At 46.8% G+C, this 21,626-nt stretch overlaps 1 long non-coding RNA gene across 1 annotated transcript in view; it reads right to left on the bottom strand.

Annotated features, from left to right (window-relative positions):
* Positions 1 to 21,403, bottom strand: part of LOC144144222 (uncharacterized) — a 46,986-nt gene extending 25,583 nt beyond the window's left edge. Inside the window, exons 1-3 of the long non-coding RNA XR_013317198.1 lie at positions 21,214 to 21,403; positions 1,937 to 2,076; positions 1,786 to 1,868 (exon numbers count right to left, since the gene is read on the bottom strand). This is a non-coding gene — a long non-coding RNA (uncharacterized LOC144144222). The remainder of the gene's footprint in view (positions 1 to 1,785; positions 1,869 to 1,936; positions 2,077 to 21,213) is intronic.
* Between the last annotated feature and the right edge of the window lie 223 nt (positions 21,404 to 21,626).

Below are 21,626 nucleotides of genomic sequence, written 5' to 3'. Positions count from 1 at the left end.
GTTTTCGGTCTGTTCTTACGGGCTTGTGCTGCAGTTCTTATTATTTGGGGAGCAAGAAAGGCCAATGGTTTTGGCGCGGTCCGCAACAGCGTTTGCAACCATTCGAATACGACCTTGTACTTCTGCTTTGCTGCCCGCCGTGCAGAAAGTGACATCGTCGGTGTAATGTTGTGGCGTACTTCTTCAACGCTTTGCAATTTTTTGCCGATTCCGATCATGGTGGCGTCGAATAGGAATAGTGAAATGAACGATCCTTGGAAATTTATAAAACTTGCACGATCTATGTAAACCACTAAACTCCAGATGGCTATGGCTAAACCAAGGTATGTACTGCGGTGCCATACTGGTTCCGTAAAGAGTAAATTCGAACAGTGCTGGGGCCTGGAGAAGCTCCTTCGCATACACAACCAGGGTGATGTACCTGAAACCATTAAAGAGATACAAGCTAGATGCACATCTGAACACCCTTGGGCCAAGCAAAGAGATATGAAGGCACTCCCAATGCAAAACTCGACCAAGCATTCATCATACAGAAGCTCAAGAAAGCCCTATACGGGATACACTCAAGCAAGCCACGTGCCCAGACAGAATCACCAATACAATGCTGGGCATCCTCTCAGACGAAGAGTACAAGCACTTGCTCAATTACTTCAACAAGCGCTAGCACAAGGCTACACTATCTTAAGAAATGCAAAGGGTGCTAGTACGGCTGATAGCTAAACCGGGAAAGGCACTTCGTATGGAGAAACTTCAACCAATCTTCCTGACATCTTGCCTCAGAAAGCTCCTAACACTGATGGTTCTGAATAGGATCAACGACCACATGGAACCCAACCGGCTTCATCCACAATCTATGGTAGACTTCAGGGCCGGTTTGTAAACCAGTATTATTATCATCATGGTGGAACTAGGCCACCAGATCGCCAACAACGAACGCAAGGCGGCCAGTCACGCCCGACTGATAGTCACGCTCGATCTAACTAAAGCATTTCATACATTCACGAAGATAATTATTTGGTATTCTTCATGGTAAACAAAACTGATAGGCACTTTGGAAAGGCAAATTTATCTCTGCAGTGAGCCTGCAAGAGAGATTTTGTATACACCTCTTTGGGCTGCTGGCTCAGAAATCAAATTACAATTGCACTCTTCATTTTCCTTCTATGTATGATAACGGTCTTTTCAGATTTTGATACATTTCCCGACATTTTGCACAGTGAAAATTCACCTCTCAAATGAAGGAGTTTTATTCCACCCCTTGTGGCGGAGGTTAGATGATAGAGTGAGGGAAAGCGCACTGCCCGATTTCGTCAATATTCAAAGGGTGCGAAGACAGTCGCATATAATTTGGTGTCGTCAAGTAAAAGGAAACGTGCGTTTTTTGATAACTGATTTTGCGCCTCGGGAAATCTTAAGCACCGAAGCGATAATTTGAAATTTAAGTTTGCCAAAACTATATTTCAGAAGTTGATGCCTCCGTGAAAAAATGTGGAAGGTAATAAATATACGCTCGCACTTATTGGCTTCTCGTTTTATGTTATGCAGTGTAATTGATGAAATTGTCTAGAATGAACATCTTAAATTTTAACACGTGCTATTAAGCCTTTGAATAAATACACGATGCCTTAATTGCACATCAAAATACAAATGTACAAGCAATTTGTGATCCAAATTTCTTCTGTTCCGCCGCATAACATAAAAAACCACAAAATCTTTCCGCTGTAGGAAAGGTGTAGGAATTTTCCTGAAATGTACAAATTTGAAGTGAAGCACAAAAGTTCATACCGTTGACAACTGTGACAATCATTCTGAATGGCGCAGAAAGGTGCCTGAGTAATTCAAAATCTCCTCGCAGATGCATCGTTACTCTGTAAAAAAGGGTGCCATATAAGCTTCGGACTATTAAGTAACAAACCAATGTAAAATGTTATCTTACCCTACTTCATCGAGCAAGTAGAATCGCCAAAAATTAACGTGGCCACTTGTATGATACGTCACTTTGTCAACCTTGCACATTACGCACTCATCAATAAGGGTTCCCATCACGGTCCAAATATAGGCGCTTGGCATGTAGAACTGAAAGAATTAGGCACCCGTGCGTTATGAGTTTATTCACAGCTGGTGCTTGCAGAAAGAAATGGTTTGGATACACAAATCATGAACTGCTTATACTGTTGTGTTTTATTCGCTGTTTAAAGCAAAGGGAATGCATTAAAATCCGAAATGGCAGCATTCCTAGCGAATGGTTATTCCCAAGATCAAAACCACATACTAATATAAAGGAGGTTACCTTGAATAATATTTTAGCATTTTTTTAAACAACGAAATTGTTATTTGATGAACATATTACAAGAGTGCCGCTGGTTAACCCGCCCGTAAGTAGTCCAAAGGAAAATGAAAATCCTTAGTTGGGAAGAAACAAAAATCCTCCGATTGCGGTAATCGAACCTGGGCCCATTGTGTTATGAAAGCTGTGTCTATCCGATTAAGTCCTTATTATTACTTTTTTTCAACAAAAAGCGATTGATTTGCATAATATATATTCCGTGTTCAGGGAACACAAACATTCTGGTGCATTTTGGTAAAATGTTGGCGACGCATTCCGGACTGGTGTGTTTGCCTGTATATGGAAAATCAAACTCACACAACATGAAGAGCAGATTTACAGGGAAAAAATAGAGGAGATTGGGTTGTGCTGCAACATGGCCGCTCACTGGCTTCAGAGCCACTTAAAGCGTTCTGTATTTGTTTTAATGGCGACAGTCGCACGTTAGCAGCGCGTAAGGGGCTGGGCAAGTTCCGTGTCCGAGTCGGGTGCCTCGAGCGCACTCAGACTCGACTCCATCTTCTGAAGGAAATGCCTCCATGCTGGCTTGGGGGTGGAAGCACACTCCACAGTATCGACTGGCGCTAGCTCAATTGAGCGTAGGCTTAGTCTAAGCACGCATTCGCAGAGCTCCGACTGCTGTGTCAGAACAGCGGAGACCCTGTCCAGTTGATGTCCCAGTGTACGCCTAGAACACACTTTACTTCGTCCCCGAAATAACGCGGGGTGCTTCATTCTAGAAACACGTGCTCCGCCCTCACAAGCCTCCAAAACAAGGAGCAGCCCGCACAGCGCCGCAGAAAGAAGCCGCGTCCCTCCTGCCGCGGTCCCACCGGTAGCGCCCCAAAGTGGAACCGGAAGAAGGCGTTTTTAGACACAGGATGAATCGGCAGACCGATGATCCGTTTTAGTACGCCCCGTTTAGCCGCCTCGACTGGTGGTGGTCGATGAGGGGTAAGTGAAGGAGCTTCGCGAGAAGGTCGCGGTGTAGCCGGCCGAGCTTTACCCTTAGAAAATAATCCCATGCGAACAGCTGTTCCAATATGATGACGGCCCAGTGATTTTTCTATAGACAGAGAGAGAGAGAGAGCCAACTTTTACTGAGCCTTTAAAGAAGGTGTGTGCGCGCAGGCACCAGACGGGGTGGCTCCCTAGTCACGGGACCCATATGTGTCCAGCAGCTCCTGGCCCCTGGCCACCAGTGCGTACTGAGTGGCGAGGTCGTGGCTGGACAGCAAGGTCTCTCATCGCTCGAGGGGGTTGGGGATGGATGTGAGGGAACGGGAAGGTAGGGGGTCTTGAGTTTCGTCCACTCCCCTATAATGTGCGGGAGAGTGCCTCTCTTTTCCTTGCAGAACGGGCACGAGCAGTCGTGCTCGGCCGGGTACATCCTGTTCAGGAGCACAGGATGCGCTAGCGATCCCGCTTGCATGCGACGAACGATCGTCTGCTGTCGTCTGTCCAGCTGCGGATGCGGACTGGGAAGCCTACATTGCTCGTTTCGGTTCTCTATAGACAGGGGCGGCTGGAACACCCTGAGGCAGTTTGACAGTTTTCACCAGCCACTTTGCTATGTGGGAAGAACCGATGGACTAGAGCGCTTCACAGAGAAAAGGGTCGGACTGTTATCGGAAATAAATAAGACGCTGAACTGTAGGTTTAATCTCCACGTGGGCACAAGCCAAGACGCCGGCATCTAGAGTCCAAAACGGATTTGTGCGCCTCCTTGTCTCGCACGAGGAGCTTTACATCAAGACCATCAACTGTCGGTGCAACATGTGCATTGATTTTATGACGATAGAGGTGAATCGCGCAAATTTAGGGTAGCATGGCAGACTAAGACGTTGGAGGTGTGAGCTCTGGCGACCAAGGCGATTTGACACGTTCTTCAGGTTGGCAACTCAACGGCCGTTAGTCTAGGTCGCCATCTGTCTTTACCCAAGTAGTTTTCTATAGCGTCCTTCCAGCGGGAGCCGCGAAATGTGAGTGGGTTGGATTCCCAGTTACCCAGCCAACAGCCCTCTGACTTGGAGAGGTTTAGTTTCGATCAATAGGTGCGGTAGAAGCAACGTGGCAGATCGGCGGCATACGCTACCACAAGAAGTTCTTCGTTCCCGAGAACCATTGTCCTACTCGAGTTGCAAGTGGCGATCATTCGACAGAAGGTTGCAGATAGAGCGCGAACAGAACAGGCGACATTGGGCGTCCTTGGTGGCATGAACTGCTAACCTCTGTGGATGGTCCGAGTGCTCCCCCCAACATCACACGTGTAATGTCGGCGTAACAAGTTCCTAGCTATTCAATCATTGCTTCGCCTATCCCAGAGTGCCGAAGTAGGGTGAATAGAAATGTGCGATCGACTTCATCGAAAGCTTTTTGGAGGTTAGTTGGAGGACCGAAATTGGCATCACACAAATATCTTTGGCTTCGCAGAGGGCCCTCATACGATTTATGTTGGTGTTTATGGAGCGACATTTCAAGCCGCATGATTGATGATAACCACACACAACACGGAAGGCCATCTCAAAACCGCAAGCTAGGATCCTTGCGAGTATTTTATAGTCTGTCGATGGAGTGTGATTGGGCGGAAGTCGGTTACGGCAGGTATAGTTTCGGAATTAGACCCTTTGGGGATTAGACCAAGTTGACTGTGTCGAATGAAGCGTGGGAGCCGCCTTTCCTCACTGTCTTTTTTTTTCAAAAATGGTCGTAAGAATGGGGCGCAGCTCTTCCCAAAACGCATAATAGAATTCGGCATTGATCGCTTCTCGGCCCGGAAACATGTTTTAGAGAGTTTTTCTTTTATTTTGCGGTCTACCTCCCATGCGGTTATTTAAATCTTTTCTCTCGTTGGCCACAGTGGGCAAGGAATAAGGTACCTCGGGGGTACGCAGTCTGGCATCAGTCGACACCGTAAACGTTCTTTGCAGTAGTCGCACAATGCTGCCGTACTTCCGTCTGCCCCTGCGCGATGCCGTCACCGTGGCTGGCATCGTTGATGTTTCTGGGGGTGATACGCTCTGGCTCAAAGGCTCGGAAGATCTTTTATGGCTACGCCTCGTACACGGCCATCTGGTCGTGGCTGCAGACAAGGGCGCCGCCGTAGCGCCGATCCAGGTCACTCTAGAGCACTTCTTCAGTTAGGCAGAAGTCTTCTCGCAACTCTCCTAGCCGTTTCTCGTCCGGCTCGATGGGGCCACGGAGGCTCTCTATAACGCGCCGCTCCTTTTCTCTCGGTTTGGCCGGCTCTCTCGCCTACCTATCTCCGTGGCCACTCCTTTAACCCTGGATTTAAAAGGCAACGCCGGTGGCGAATTGTCTCACTACCGACCTGGGAGCCTGCTCGAGCACTATGGAGGTGCTCGGTCGGAATCCATCGCGTTTATCGCAGTATTGCCTCCTGCGGCGCTGACACAGCCTCTCAATACTTCTTGCTCGCTGTTGGTGACAGTTTAACCACATCGTTATTCCTGCCAGAGCAGAAATGCTCAACTTTTTTGCACTTTGTCGCAGATACCTATTCTTTTTTGCCAGAAAATCCCACGTGAGTTCTTTCCGATGGTGGTGGTCTTTAGCCCCCCCCCCCCCTTTTCTAATAGGCGGTTTTGTACGTCCCAGTAGCTCTGTCCCTTATAACTGTCCTCCATCGAGTCAAGCCGAGTGCCTTACTCCACACATGATTGCTGGATGACGGCTCTTATTTGGTGTGTTTTGTCTTGGTGGCTTGGCTGTCTGCTCGTGATGTGGACACATACCCCGTGCCATAAAAACTAGACGAAGCGTTCACACTTTTTAATGAACTGGTAGCGTCGAACGAGAAGTGCCTGATGGACGTATCTAAGAAACTAAGAGACGTGTAGCTCAATGTAACGGACATTAGGCGACGCTTTTCTGAATACTAAAAGCATTCTTATTCTATCAGCAACGTCAATGTAGACGTTAGTAATATCAGCTCAGTAAAAGAATGGTGAAATCAACTTGAAAACATGAAATCAAAGCAACGGCAGCGATAACGCTTTCCGGTTGACGACATAAACAACCAGACAAGCATGAATAACCTTATTTTTAAGGGATATCTTGAGAGCAGACTAGAAAAGTGGGCAGAAACTGAAATAACAATTACCAAGGTTGTTAACAAAAACTTCGACATACATGCCGGAGAGATTTAGCGGAAGAATAGAATCAGTGAGTGCAATAGGAGAATTGTCCGCCTAATAGTTGTGAAATTTTCCAGATATAACCCTTTAGGCCCTGTTGTCGTCATTCGACGACTTGAAACAAAACATTCTCTTGCACCCTGATTGCGGAACGAAAACTGTGAGTTTTCTAGCCAAGGGTTTTTCAAGAATTTCTCTTGCACTAGAAATCCCTTTTTCAGCTCTTTCGCCGACCTGAACGATATAAAATACAGGAAGCCCCAGTAGACACAGGCTATTAGGACGAACGGGTAACAAAACTGAAATTGCGGTTTGTCAAAATGTCCTTAACTCGGTAAATACGTGCATTACGAGCTTCATGTTCTTGTCTAGGATAAAGGTTTTACAGCTTTTCATGTAGAAAAGTCTTTATATCATTAAACATTTTTATTTCCCAAATGATATAAATTATTGTCAATGCTGTACATTATTCGATAGTTGCCTTATCAGCGTATGTTGCGATTTCTGCGCTTATGATGTACAAAACAACCAAAACAGGGAGAGAAGCTATGCATGCTTGAATTAAAAATTCCAGCGCTGAAAGGGTGAAAGGCAAACATAACATCCTAAAGTAAGCGTGAATGCTGAAAGCCTCATAGTCGTCACGTGTACGGATCGAGGAAGACTTTTCGCTAAGAATACAATTATTTAGAAAATACCTGCCATGTGTTCAGGACAATGGCCTGATAGGGATGCACCAAACCCCCTAAAAAGAGAGCAAAGCCCAGAAATTTCAACTGCGATCTAAGAACCGCACAAACCGCGAGCATCACGATGGAGCCCCAAGGCAGTATGACCAAATAAGGTAGTAGGATGGGGAGCCAATCAGAGTGTGAAACGATGGGGCCCAGAGAGCCTATAAGCATGTAAGCAAGGAACCCATGGAGAAGGGAAAAGAAGCAAGAAACCAGCAAGCAGAAGGAGCTCGCCACCTTCTAGGAACGAGCTTGGGCGACGTGGCCAGGCCGCCGAATTTGCCTAACTAACATGAGCATCGGCTTTGGCGACCTACTCGTACCCCCAACCAACGTATTGGTGGCCCCAGCGACGATGTTCGGGCACCGGTTGCAAACGCCTACGCCCCGCCGTATTTCGCTACGACGGTTCTGCAGTGCTACGCTGGGGATCCTCCTGAGTGCCTCCAGTGGCTGCGGCTACCACGAGGTTAGCCAGAGAAGAACCATTTTAGGACGAACGGTGTCAACGCAGCCCGCACAACGATCACGCGCAGTGAATCAGGCACTAACAAGCGACGATCACGGCTACCACCGCGTCGTGGTTACGCAACGGGAGCGTCGTGTCACCGCCGATGACCGGGGTATGCCAGTTCAACCGGGGCAGATTGTTATAAGACACAACGAGAAAATAGTTATTGTTGAGACATTTTTTAAGGTGATGTGAAAGGTTACTGGAGAGTGAATATGGGTTTTTGGTGTTGACTGTGTGGGTGACAGAGTTTTGGTTTAGATTGTCTTTTGTTATAATAAACAAAATTATTTATTTGGATTGGTTTTGTGCTGTTTATATTTTGAGCGATTTGCTTTAGGTTTATCGCGGTGTGTGTATTAAATATGAGTCATGTTCTTGTTGATCTCCCCAACGGCTCTCCCGCTTCCATTTCTTTAAGCTGGTCGAGACACCCCCACCATCACGTAACAACAGCTACGAATCTTTTTCAAGGCGTTGAAGCAACTTGGTGAGGAATACACGGACCTTCTTGATAAACTTCATTTGAATGACCAACTTTACCGTCTCAACACCGTAGCTAATGCAGTCTGGTCCTTGCCAAGGCGCGCAACACCTGCTATGGAACTGAGTGAGGCACATCTAGAGGAGCCAAGCGCCACGTCTGGTTAAGAACAGTGAGTGAAAAATTGTTCATTTTTCAAGCTGTCAATCTTCCTGGAAAACGTTCATAGCTTTTTATTAACCAAGAGCTGCTTTACTCGTTTACTCAATTGTATGCGGCGGATATTGCCCTGGGAACAGAAACGTGGCTTTCTTCTAATTTGTGATTGGCCAAACATTTCTCGTAATCATGAAATATTCAACAGTATACCTCGACGTTTGTGTCCATATAGCTGTTAAAATGAACTTGCAAGCCCATTTATACCCGTCGCAGACGTACACAAAAAATGACATTAAGTGCTGAATGTCTTACCTTTTAATGCCATTTATTCACTGCAACACGCAAAAATTTATTGCTATTCGCTCTAATGTCATTTTTGGTTTAACAAGCTCCGCACAGCTCATTCGCCTTCTGGAGCGGTTTAATTCTGCCTACACTCGAACGCGATGAGCGCCAATTGTAACCAACGAAACTCCCAGCACCAGAGTGTTGACGCGGAAACGTAGCTGAACTTCGAAATGAGACGATTTTCTTGGGCATAGTTCTGAAGAAGACGAAGTTCACTAAAACAGCGGCAAAAGGCAGAACGTGATGTTTCTCGTCGTTTTGAATTTCTCGGATTTGGCTGCCGCTAACAGGCGACGGCAGCAGCTGAAGCCACTTTTAGAAACGGCTCACACCATTTTTAAGAAAACGCTATTTCTCATAACTTTATATTTCCCCAAAAACGTTCTTAACTATTGTGAGATGTCTTTCTCTCAGTTAAAAACTTCTAAAATATTAGTGCATTTCTCTTTTTTGTCATTATCCCCATTATGCCTAACACATTTAATGCCTTCGCGCTTTCCGGTGTAGCACGGCCCGCCCAAATATTGTCATTCGTTATCTTAAGGCCTTAAACACTTGTCATTTTTCGTGTACGCGTAGCGCGGGTATTAGTATACAGGATTTCATGTATAAAAATCTTATGGGTGACACGTCACTTTGCCTCCTCTGTTTGTTGTCCTGTCGCGGTCTGCTACACACCCGCAAATTCTTCTCCCGAATTTATTGAGCACTTGAACGAATCTAAATGTTTCGTACGAAACAAGTACCCAAATTAACGAATAATTCTTCCAGAGAACTTATATTGCCCAGGGAATACCCGTATGTTCAAAATTTCTGCGCATGATAAAGATACCTCGGTGGTCAAAAGGGGCCTTCTATACCGCGCGTCCCATCTCCTGTGTAGTTGTAATTACATGGCCTGTATAATCCAATAAAATTGCCAAGGAATTTATTGGTGGTCAGGCAGATCACATGGCAACGCAAAAAGGCATGAATGTCGAGAATTTCTTGGTGAGCTATGCTCGTTTAGTTTGCGTGAAACGGTCACCCGCCCTTCGCGTGTACACACAATTTTAGATATTGTGCTGAATTCTGAACCAAGAAATATGCTCGTCCATGTTTTAGATAGCATGAGTAATCACAATAAAGTAGGCTGTGAGGTAACGTTACAAAGCTAGAAAACCTAGTATAACAAGGAGACAAATTAGATTGCAGCCACGCAGCAGTGGCATGATAGGAACCGAATTGTTATCATTTTTCGCGCTTTTCTTAACTTTCTCTGCGCTCCTAAGTGCAAATTATAACTTCCAAATTGTTCCAGCTAACTTTCTGACGTGAAAAAAAAAATACTTTCTAAGAATCAGCAACACGTCATTGAAGCAAGGCGAGTGGTTTAGGACCGGCGTTAAACACTGCTTTAACAATAACCAGCGACTTTAACCAGCGACTTGATTAACCAGCGACTTGATTTAACCAGCGACATGAATAACCAGCGACTTGATTCTGCCAGTGAGTGGAAGCACTATAAAGAACAATAAAAACGGTGTAAAGCTGCAATCAAAGGACCAAGGGAAAAAAATTTAAATGATGATATATCAAACGTACTGCCGACCAAAACAAAAAAGATTTGAAAAATGATAAATCCAAATTACTTTTCACCTCCCATATCATTATCCAAAATTGGTACGCTCCTGTCCTCGTCAGAAGTTGCAGGGAAAACTATTTCTGTTTGTGGTTCTGTGTTTACAAATGAAAGGCCATTACCAACCAGCATTAACCTTTAGTGCTAGACTTAGCAATTCATGACTTGCTGATGACTCAGCAATACATGGCCTGCTGACTCATGAACGGATTGCCACAGCTGCTGATAGACTCTAAACTAACTCTGCGCGAGGCCCCAATAAAATATGCGCCAATCTACTGAAAACGACTAGAGCTGCCATGTCGCGAATACTACTCATCCAGGGATAAGAAAAACAAGCATGTCGACGAACTTGAAGCAAGGATGGACCACATAGAGGCACGGTGGGAAGCTCGATTCAACAAGCTGGAGGAGCTCATGGGCTCATGCATCCCGGCGCTTCAGCAGATCGAGTTAACCTTACGGCCAATTGTAAGTCACCCAACGGTTGCACCGCTCTTCGTGCAGCATCCTTACAATCAAGGCAACCAGCAGCTTCTCAACCTTAATCAAACATGGCCACCAACGCACCAGCAACAACCGCAGGTTTAACGATCTGGCAGTGGAACTGCCGTGGCTTCAAGAACAAGAAGGCGGTCCTCCAGCAACATATCTCATACACCACAAAGAAGCCAGATGTACTGTTACTTCAAGAAACACTCACCGACGCCCCGTCCCTTCCGGGCTATAGGGTGCACAAGGGCCCCGCCGATGGCAGGGGCTTATGCACACTGGTCAGAAAGGGGCTCACCCTCGTGGAACATGAATTACAGCAAGGGCAATCAAAAATTGAGCACACGCTCACCCAGATCATACCTGGCAAGAGGAAGAAGGGAACCCTATACCTTCTAAACGTATACAGCAACCCATCACAAAGGAAGCAAAAGTTCAAGACGCTGCTACTCAGGGCTAGCACTGCAGCGGGTCGAAACACACTCGTAGTGTGCGGGGACTTCAATGCGATGCACCCTGCTTGGGGTTACAAGAAACAGACAGCTAAGGGAAAAGACCTACACCAAGACACCACGGACCTCGGCTACACGCTCATTACGGACCCGACAAATCCAACCAGGATCGGAAACTCGGTTTCCAGGGATACCACACCTGATCTCACGTTCGTGAAGAACGATAATAAAGGAGTAATTACCTGGGCCAACACGGGAGTCGACCTTGGAAGTGACCATACTATAATTGAAATCAACATCCCGGAATACAACGACACCAGCATCAGGACGCACAAACTGGTCGACTGGAACGCCTTCAGAGACCGTAGGCCCAAAGAACACTGTGAAATCGAGGACATAGAAGCCTGGGCCAGGGAGCTTACCGAGGATGTACGAAAAGCGACAGAAACCATTGAGACGGATGCAGACATTGAACAAATGGACAGCAGCTAGCACACCTCATCGAGGCTAAACGGTCCTTGCTGGACCGCTGGAAGAAACAATGGCTCAATAGGCGCCTCAGAAAGAAGGTGGCTGAGCTCAACAGGGCGATCCAAGGACACTGCCGCGCCCTCTGCGTTCAGCAGTGGAATGAGATCTGCAACGCGGCGGATGGACAGTTACATTGCGGAAGGACCTGGAACCTCTTACGCCATCTCTTGGATGAAACTAAATCAAAGTCCCATCAACGTGATAGGTTAACCAAGCTTATGCACCGCGCCATACAGAAACACGGTGAAGAGGAGGTACTTAAGAAAATCAATGACAAATACTTACCGCCTACCCCAATTGTGCAACATGGTCCATACCAAGGGCTACCAAACAAAAGACTCGATCGGGAAATCGATGTAGAAGAGGTTCGAGTAGCACTACACGACTTAAACAGCAAATCTGTGGCAGGCCCGGACCTAGTAACAAATAAGAGTCTCAGGAACCTAGACGACCACTCAATTGAAAACCTAACAAAATTCTACAACAAGTGTTGGAAAACAGGATCACTGCCGCGGCAATGGAAAACAGCCAAGACCATTCTCATCCCTAAGCCAAGTAAACCGCCGGACACCGACAATCTGAGGCCCATATCTCTTACGTCGTGTGTAGGCAAGGTGCTGGAGCATGTCCTCTTGAATCGATGGCAGGATTACCTGGAGAGCGAGGATCTATACCCAACCACGGTTATCGGCTTCCGAAAGAGATTAAGTACCCAGGATGCGATGATTCAGTTGAAGCACAAAATCCTTGACGACTCCGGTGCCTCAAGAGATAATAAGGCAATCCTAGGGCTTGATCTCCAGAGTGCTTTCGATAACGTCAAGCACTCTGCGATATTGTCGCAAGTTTCTAAGCTCAACATGGGTGAACGCAGTTATAACTACATCCAGGACTTCCTAACGGGTAGAACCGCTCAGCTAAGGGCAGGCCATTTACAACTCGACGATAAGAAGCTCGGCAGCACTGGCACTCCGCAAGGGTCCGTGATATCGCCTTTACTATTCAATCTAGTAATGATAGGAGTAGCCAACAGACTCGCCACAGTGGGGATCCGGCACACTATCTATGCCGATGATATTACACTGTGGGTAGACAGGGGTAGCGACGGTCACATTGAGACCAAACTACAAGAAGCAGTCGACGCCATTGAAGAACATCTGGATGGTTCAGGACTTGTTTGCTCACCAAGCAAATCAGAACTCCTAGTTATACCACCACGGAGGGGTCGCACTACGGACAGGCAACAAGGCACGATCAGGATAACTACGCGGTCTGGTCAAATTGTTCCTGAAGTCAGCAAGATCAGAGTACTCGGAATGATCATCGAACGGCACAGAAGAAACGGCGAGACTATCGCACGCATCACAGCCAAGACCGCGGACGCAATGAGGCTCACCCGACGAGTTACATCACGGAAGGCTGGCATGAAGGAGGACAGTTTGATCAGGCTAGTTCACTCCTTTGTGATCAGCCACATCACGTATGTCGCGGCATACCACAACTGGTTACAACACGAGCGTAATAAGATCAACGCCATCATTAGGAGGGCCTATAAGTCCGCGCTAGGCCTGTTTGAATCCACAAGCACGCCGCTCTTCCTCAAGTTAGGAGTGCATAATACGCTCGAGGAGATAGCGGAAGCACAACGTACGGCCCAGCTCGAGCGTTTATCTACAACGAGGACTGGAAGAAAGATCCTAGAGGACCTAGGATACATACGCCACAGCGGTGGTGACAACAAACTCACCATCCCGGATGAGATACGTCGCCGGATCAGGGTAGATCTTCTACCAAAAAACATGCACCCTGACTACAACAAGGGCAGAAGGGCGGCAAGGGCTAAAGCCCTCGTCGACTTACACGCCCAGGATAGGCACGCTCGCTATGTAGATGCGGCGGAATATCCACACGAAGCCTTCGCTGCCGTTGTCATAAAGGCCACCACGGGAGACACTGTTACGGCGGCAAGCGTCAAGTGCACCGATGCAGAACGCGCAGAGGAGGTGGCCATCGCCCTGGCCATTACCGACGCAGGCTGCCAGTCGGTGATCAGCGACTCACGAACTGCAGTTCGGAACTACGCCAAGGGACGCATCTGCAAAGAAGCTTTGCAGGTGCTATGCAATGCATGTCTAGAAGGCGCAAGAACTGTTCGAGTGAAGTGGATCCCGGCGCATGCGGGCAAGGACGTGTCGAGTAAGAACTCAAACCACAACGAGACGGCACACGCGGAGGCGCGAGCACTCACCAACCGCGCCCCCGCAACTGACCGTCCAACGTGGTTCGGTGCTAAGGACCGAATGACAGACTATAGCGAAATAACCAAAGCCTACCGCCTGGCTCGGAGGACCTTCCCACCTCCGGACCCGGGGTTGAGCCGGGCGGAGGCAGTGCTCCTAAGACAGCTTCAAACCGGGTCTCTACCCACCCCGGCTCTGATGCACCGAATGTATCCGGAAGCATACCCTACTTCCATGTGCCAGCTCTGCTGCAGGGAGACTGCAGACCAGAAACACATCTTATGGAACTGTGTCACGAGCCCAATGGAAGCGAGGTCAAGAACCATCCCGCCACGGCTTGCAGAAGCCGCAAGGAGCTACACCTACGAAAATCAACACTGGGCCGTCCAGCAGGTCCTGCGGGCGCTCGCAAGGCATGAGACTCGCGAGTCGGCAACGGCGAGCTCACGTCTCGGATGAGTAGCCACCAGGACGACGTCGAGGCCCGCGTCCCGGCGCGTAAAAACGTCGTTCTGCCGGCCTAAATAAAGTTTAATCAATCCAATCCAATCCACCTGCATTGTTTCACCGTTCCATAGACACGGGATGCGTACGGTATGCAGCAAAATTGCCCGTGTCATTTTTAAGGGTGGAAAACCTGCGTGTGAGAGACAAGACAATAAGAAAGGGAAAGGACGGGCGCAGACTTTATTGAAAAACCGAACATGAATATATACCATCTCTTGCACATGCGCATAAAGCAACCAGTTTTTCCCCCTTCCCCTTTTTTTTATCAATGCACCATCCTGTTCAGAAATTCAAAGTCACTTCCGTACAACAAAACAGAAGGTTGGCTATAAACAATTTTCATGGTTTTTATGGATAAAAAAGCTTCAATCAACTCGCCGGCCGACTCGTTCGCGGCTTCTGCTCAGCAGTATCTCGCGCTCATGTTGTCTGCTGCGTGTACTGTCTGGTGTCGAAGGCCCAGTCAGGTGGCTTTCAAATGCCGCCTCTTGCCTTGGCACCAAGACAGACCGCTATTGAACATCGTTTTTGTCAATAAACAATAAACAACAAACAAACAACAAACTTTCCTTTCGTTTAACCTTTCGTTTCCTTTCGTGTGTACGAGATTTCGGCGCACGATAAAGATCCCCAGGTGGTCAAAATTAATCCGGAGCCCTCCACTACGGCGCGCCTCATCGCCTGCGTTGCGTTGGCGCGTTAAACCCCACAATCAATCAACGTTTAACCACCATGGAAATTGTATGAGCGAACTTCTGTTATATTGTAGAGAAGTGACTTTCAATTTTTGAACCGGATGGTGAATTGATAAAAAAAAGGGGAAAGGGGAAAAACTGGCTGCTTTGTGCGCATTTGCAATAGATGGTATGTATTCATATTCGTTTTTTCAATAACGCTAATTGTGAGTCTGCGCCCGTCCTTTCCCTTTCTTATTGTCTTCTCTCTCACGCGCAGTTTTTCCACCCTTAAAAATGCAATACCGACTAGCCCAACAACACGCTGTACTATGCACGTGTCATCTCCATCGTTAAGTCAGGCGACCCATTGATATTGGCGGGATATCGAGTGGGATACGTCTACTGTAGCGAAGTTGGGTGAGGAGTGGTGTTCTTCTGAAGTCTCCGAATTATTGATCTCCTTAAGTAAGCTGCAGGTGAGCATGTGGTAAAAGTTTTGAAATTTGGCAAATTTATGTGATAACTTGTGACGTGAGCGAAGGTACCAGACTCGGTGTTTCTTCAGAAGCCCGGGAGGAACGTGCGCAGGCTTCGCTGTGCGCATAGTATTGTCCCTTAGTGAGTAGTATTCCCGGGTCCACACAATGAAGACCTTTACGTCGAGGGCGTCTTGAGTGAGGAGAGTTTATGTCGTAGAGGCCAAAGTTCCCGATAGAAAGCTGCCACAGACTGCTTGACAGTCCATACTTTTAACACACGGAAAACAAGCACTAAATAAAAACACTGGACGAGGATTAGACGGGACAAGCGCTGACTTTCAACAAAAAGTTCATTGCCGCTCCAGCGCTTATAAACGAGTCTGGAAGCACGAAGAGAGGGGAAAAAAGAAAGGGAAACATAAAAAACGGAGGCCAAAAAAAGAGAAGAACAGTGACGTGCCGCCTACGATAAGAAATCCAATTCGTGTTTCGATAAAGCCACAGACGGCCTGCTGACGCATTGATCCCCGACCTCGCTATCTCGGCCGCTTCCACAATTTCCCTTGTGAGGCCCGAGCGGTGAAAATACAAGATGGTAGTCTGGTCGTACAGGGGATGACACTGGTTACCCGAGACACATTTTTTACAGTGGGCAGCCAGCTGGCCGTCGGTGGCTACGCTCCTGACCTTGTTCTTGTGTTCTTTTAGGCGAACATTTAAGCATCTGCCGGTCTGGCCGACATAGTGTCTGCCACACGACAAAGGAATTTTGTAGACAACGCTACGTCGGAATTTCACTAACGCGTCTCTGTGCTTGATAGCGCAGATCGGTTTCCGCGCACGCGTGGGACAGCTCAACCTGCACAAAGCCAAAAGCTTGTTAGGTGCCGTGAACAAGACCTTGACCCCTGAACGAATGATCTAGCGCTGAGTCTAATGTAGGTATCATGTAAAACACCACACTGAACTTGGCCGTGAGGACGACGTTAGCATTACACCGAATCACATTTACTTGCCATAGTTAGTTTTGAGTGAAGCTGTAAACGATACGGAATTCCCGTGTGCTGTCCATACATGACAGTCTAAGGAGGAGGTACGGTTACAGAATAAGGCTACTACTCTTGTTTTGTGGGAACTATCCCATAACGAATTTTGCGATAATTAGCCGCTGAGACGACTACAATGGCAATTGTGGGTCAGCTAACAGTTTATCGGTTCTTAGGTTAAACATAAAAGAAAAAATATTTTTTGCTCAATCAGTAGGCCCTATTGGAAGATAAGGCCATGTTCAAACTGTTCCCTCAACTGTCGTAATAATTATAAAGAATGACGTCATTCAACGTTTCAGCCCACCGAACTGCGTGACACGCCGTTTTTTTTACGCCCATAGATCACGATATGGCTTTTGCGTCGGTAGTCTGAACATAGCCAAAGATTTATTCAACGTTGCGCGCCGCGCAAACGGCGGCCGCGGGCTGCGTATATTGTAGCACCAGTGATAGCAGAACGACGGCGATGTCACGCGGCGCCACCGCGGCTGCCGCGAATATCGAAAGCATGTCACGGGCAAGCGAGTGATCAGAGATGCCCGGTAACAAATAAAGGACAGGCATGCGCAAAGCGCGCCTAGCACACCACTTTCTTGAACCTCGACCCGGCGCCCGCTGGCTGCAGATGGCGCAGCAATGCAGTTTTGCGCCGCTCGGCCACGCGCTGCACATCCCGCAGACTTTTGCTGGCGACTGTGCCAATTGCTTCACAATTTTTCACGATTGCGCGAGCGTAAGACACTTTATCTTTGAAAATACTCAGACCGTTTTCGTGGCTTCTTTTAAGCTTAAAATGTAGAAAACCGTGGGAAAGTACATTTTATTATGTGCTTACTGGCAACAACGACAATATCGTTGTCTTCCTGAGGTAGTCTTCTACAACCACCTCGTTGCCCACCTCCGCCTTTTCAATCATTGGGCATTGTTCTGTATGGGCCGCTTGTATATACAATATTGGGCTACAGGTGGATTGTGGAAGCTGTCTATCATTTGAAAGATAATCTAACAAAACTTTACCATCCCTTTCTAATAAAATTGAGAGAATCTCCAAAGCTTTCTGTCATCAAAACTGCGTCCAACGTAGGTCAGAGCTCTCACTAAATTCCTCCGATCATTGATGAATATGCGTCCAGTCGACCAAAAAACTTGCGAAGGCCCAAATAGCAAACGAAAACAGAACCACCGAGATGATTTTACGCGCACTAGCTAAACGCATCTATGAACTATAAAAATGTGCACCGAAACGTGCTTTATAAGATCAACGATTACTACTGTACTCCAGTTCTTCATGACCGACATGTGTATTCTCTTATCTAGAACCATTACTTTTTCGCTATTTTCAGGTAACCGTTTTGACATAATCTAAGCCCGCTTTCACGCATTCACAGAGATATTACCAGAGCTTTTCGATCGACCAACCAACCAATGGGAAATACATTAGCTTTATCGCAGGACGCCATCGGTCCCACTACGAAGCTTTCACTTTAAAAATTACATTATGAATATCGATGTGCTCACGAAATCGGTGATTTTCTTCCAAGAAAAAAACCATCCTTCGCCACGGTGCACCTTAAGTAACTCGTTTTTAGTGACCGCCGCGAACCCTTGCTATCCCAAAGCTCGGTTGAAACGTTTCATGCAACGTACACTGTTCATAAAACCAGAAGTGGCTACCGCCATGAAAGTAACTGCATCACAAAAATTTTGAATCAAACATTGTGTGACATGCTATTACCCATGCGTATTAAGCTATATCACTGCAACATGTATCAGCTATTTCCATTTCTTTTTCATATATAACCGCTATCCAGCGAACTACTGGCTGAACACGTTCTCCTGGCTTTCGGATACTCCCCTTCCGTCAACATTGTTACCGTTTTTTCTCAGCACCGCCTTCTTCTGACTGTCAAACCCCGCTGTCTGACCTGTTCATTTCTCGACTCAACCACAGTCGCAACCGGGCCCACATTCGCATGGAAGCCATCAAACAAAAACGGAAATTTCTATACTACACAACGCAAACGTCACCATCATTTGATGCAGTTGAAACATCATTACCGTGTCATTCGGGAACATCAGTTTACACTTCAAAGCTTACGCACCAAGCACCTCCCTCCAGTCGAATTGGCAACTTCGGCTTCGACATGTGAAAAATTTAAGCAGATAACGTATGCAAGATGCGACCCCGGCCGGCATCCTGGAACTTCTCAAGCGTTTTTCACGCTAGGGGAAAATATTCGCGAACAGTCAACGCTAATGCGACCTACACCCCTCACGCTATATACACGGTCCAACTTCCACCACTGCAAACAATATGGTTGTGATGGCAATGGCACACCAAATTTACTTCATCTAATCTGGCCCTGTCCCGCCTTCGACAGTTGGCCGTGCGCAGCTTCTAGCAATTGCCCCGGTACCGACGTCCGAATCCGCCATGTGCGGGAACATACAACTCTTGAAATGATTACCGAATGTGCTGTTTAGAATGACCTTTTGCAACTGGTGTAGGAGTCTGTCCGACTCCCCTAGATTACACCACACTCTGGTCATCTGCCCGATTTAACTTTGTGTGAAAAGTGAAAAAAAAAAAAAATGAGCGAACCACTGTGAACCCCGTATAAAAAGCGGGCCTTTGCATTAAGAGTGAACTTTCTGTAAATGGTGAATATATGCTGAACTGCTCTTTCCTCTATCTTTCTATCCCCTTCGTTTTCACCGCGCTCCCGCGAGGGCATCTGGCCTCCTTACCTCAATAACGTTATTCTTTCTCTCCCTCTATACAACACTCCTCACCACTTCGTTCACTCCCGCCATGGGGAGCAATTACTTTTGGCGCCAATACGATTACCGAACCTCTGAAACACGTTTCTGCACCATTACATTAGGTCTTTGAATAGTGATTGAGCAGGCGTATCTTCTGTTCTACCGGGTATCTACAGCCGCTTACCCACTCGTCGTTGAAGTCTTGGAGCCTAAAAGGTCTACGTTTACCGTATGAAATCTCACTGAGCGTACACCAGCACGGTAGACCACCAGGTAGTCACTTCCAGTTAAGGGGGAGGAAGTGTGACCGTTTATTCGTTCAGTCAATAATGTTGTTTATGCCCTCAATCTAAAATCACAGCAGGAATACCAGAAAAGCTTAACAAGAATGCCTGTCGTATAACAAAAAACTTTTTTTGTGACAAAAGAAGTCCTGTTGTTACGACGAAGCCATATGTTGTTACGACACGCATTTCTGTCGTAACGATAAAGTCAATTTTCTTAACGACAAACACTCCTATAGTCGCAACAGAACTGCCATTTACGCTACTCTTCCCAATGAGAAATAACATTCGTCATGTGCAACTACTGATGGGACACCACGATTACGACAGGACAGGAATACGACACACGACACAACATCAGAATCACGACACGCCAGAATACGACAAGACGACAGTACGACACGTGAAAATACCACAAACTACATAAATTTTTCTTATCGTCTTTTTCCACTGGGTGTGCATCACAGGACACCCTTAAACTACGTCAGTACACCATTTTCTGGTGCAATACGTCTCTTACGTGACCCGTCATGGTGGCTAAGTGGCCAAGGCGTTGTGCTGCTGAGCCCAAGGTGTTGGGTTCAATTTTTGCCCGCGGCGGCTGCTTTTTAGATGGAGGCAAAAATCGAGAACAGCCGTGTATTGGAGATTTAGGCGCCCGTTAGAGATCCCCAGGTAGTCAAAATTAATCCGAAGCCCATCACTACGGCGCCCCTCTTTGCCTGTGTAGCGTCTCCGCATTTAACCAGATAATGCATCGAATCAATCAAGTCTGTTACGTGTGCATATCCAGCCTCGTCACCGTCTGCATATGATACAGTGTGGCTATGATGCTGCGTCACCGACAGTTTAAGCAAAGCAAACCGCCTTTGCAGCTGCTTCCCAGGTCTGTGGTGTGTAATTTCTTCCCCCGTCATATAGATGGTAGTGCCATAAAAGTTTGGCGGGCCTTTTCTTCTCTTGAAAACTCTGAAAACCACCGTGACCATGGTCGCTGTTTATGCACATGCGTGCGCAGCTCGCAAAACAAATACACCATTTATTACTAAAGAAAGTTAAGAGAACCGCGAAAGCATTCTCACATCAAAAAAACATCAAAAGGGCGCCGTCACCTTCAATAAAAGTGTTTCCAACCTTGGATGAACGTGCATCCAATATATCTTCAAAGACAGAAATCGGAAAGACAGAACGAACCCAAGCGGCAAATTTGCCGCACTACATAAATACGTTTACGAACAACCTAAGTGTATACCGGTACGTGTTTTATAAGGTAAAGGTATACTCTTTTACTTGTTCACAGAGTTGTAAATAAGAAGAAAATGTCCCTATGCGAGCGCACAAGGGGCAGTTTCCGCCCAAAAACGCATAAAACACAATTGCATTCAAGACGTCCACTCACCTTGCTTATGTTGTACCTGAACAATTTCTCGGTAGTTGTTGGGCGTTGTTGATGAGATTCATTCAAGTGGTTTAGATATATTAGTATAAGTGCTAATAAGCATTTCGAAGATTTCACTAGCATGAGAAATTTTGTGCTAATGAATGCACCCGCTACTGTGATTGTAACGTAGAAGATGGCTGAAAAAACAGGAGTCGGAGACTGTTCTCCTAAAAAGCTTCCCGTCTGAGTCGAACAGCTTGTGAGCTGAAGCTTGTTAGGGTAACGAGGCACCGATGCTATTTACGGAAAAATTGTCTTCTACACCGGTTTATTGTGACATATTTGATGACATAAATCCGAACATGACAACTGCGTTGAATACTAAATTGTTTGCACGAGACCACATTTCACTTTTATATCGCATTTTCAAA

This window comes from Haemaphysalis longicornis, unplaced genomic scaffold, assembly GCF_048455015.1.
Source record: "Haemaphysalis longicornis isolate Haplotype H1 unplaced genomic scaffold, Haemaphysalis longicornis Haplotype H1 scaffold_67, whole genome shotgun sequence".
Classification (NCBI taxonomy): domain Eukaryota; kingdom Metazoa; phylum Arthropoda; class Arachnida; order Ixodida; family Ixodidae; genus Haemaphysalis; species Haemaphysalis longicornis.
Note: the sequence above shows the minus strand (reverse complement) of the source record. Positions and strands in the feature narration are given on the sequence as shown.